Raw genomic sequence first — 1,521 nt, 5'->3', positions numbered from 1 at the left:
TCATGCTCTTGGTTTTTCTAGAAGAACATTACTGATACGATCAGGCCTAAATGAAAAATATTGTTTAAAAATGACCCATTATGTGACTACACCTCTATCCACAATCCTATGTGAGAAATTCCCTTCGGAACTGAGTGTCAAGAAGATTCTGCTCCATCGGGGAATCTGGTCTGCTATTATTTTGATAAAAAGAACTGAAGATGTTGTGATGTTCATCTTTTCATCCCAGTTTCAAGAAGAACAAAACCTAATATTTTTCTTAGTCACAAAAACTCTTATAGTCTGCATCATCAGAGGTTTGTTTCTTTTTTTTCTGTGGACCTTATTTTTTATTTCTATTGTATTACTGTTTAATGTACTTCATTGGAAGCTGCTCAAATCCTCTATGGAAATAGAGTAAGAATAAAATACACCTTTGATTTCGTTCAATAAAAATTTTCACTAGAATAACATCAAATGTTAAAAATACTACAGAGTGTCCTGGTGGAGCTGCTAGCTGTACTGCCATGCCCATGTGTTTCATTTCTGGACTTAGTATCTTCTCTGAGGATTAGCTGCTCAGTGGGACCAACACCTTCATCTTGTCTCCCATGGAAATAAGGGTGCAATCATTTAACTTTACGTCATGCTACCAGCTGCTTTTTTCCTGACATGCATGAGTGAATTTAAATATACAGATTTTTGCACTAGCTTAATAGATTTGCCTACTTGTTCTCAGAAATGACACCACTCTTTTTTATACTTTTTTTTTTTCATAAAATAGATTATCTGGATGAAGTTCACATGCAGCGCAACTGGAGAAGGTGAGTGAAAGCATAGAAAAGACTGGGGAAAAGGTATTTTATGGGTCATGAAACTAGGAGACCAGCACTTTCTTATTTCCCACCATGCATGGCCACTAATTCACACTGCTTAAATGGTGCTCTTCCCCTTCTTCTCAAGCCCAGAGATTTTCAACTTTGGCACTAATGACATTTCCTTTTTTGTGCGGTATTGTCCTGTGCATTGTATGATGTTTAGCAGCATCCCTGGCCTCTACCCACTGGATACCAGTAGTAGTATCCTCCATCAAGTTGTGACAACTGAAAATGTCTCCAATACATTTCCAAATATCCCCTGGGGGGCTAAATTGTCCCCGCTGATATGTCTAACTTTCCTATCATGATAGGCTTCCTCACTGCTTCCTGATTTATCTTGGCTGCTAGAAGTTTCACCATATTATGGTCATTCCCTCAGCCATGGATGAATCATCTTTTTTTTTTTTTTTTAATGTCTTATGTTCATCTACTTCTTTCTACCTGTTCTGCAGCCAGAAGCAAAAGGTGAAGTGGCGAGCATGTTTTTCCTGTTCTGTCACAACTTCCTTCTTACCTCTCACTGTCTTTGAGTAGCATCCATTTTTTGGTGATTAGCAATGATGCTGCTAGAACTGTCCTCAGGACTCATGGCTGTGATCTTACCACTTTTTTCCTCCTAGTCTCCTGACAGAGTTGAAATAAATCACATTTCTGTTTTCATTAT

The sequence above is a fragment of the Pteropus alecto genome, unplaced genomic scaffold, assembly GCF_000325575.1.
Source record: "Pteropus alecto unplaced genomic scaffold, ASM32557v1 scaffold75, whole genome shotgun sequence".
Taxonomy (NCBI): Eukaryota; Metazoa; Chordata; class Mammalia; order Chiroptera; family Pteropodidae; genus Pteropus; species Pteropus alecto.
Note: the sequence above shows the minus strand (reverse complement) of the source record.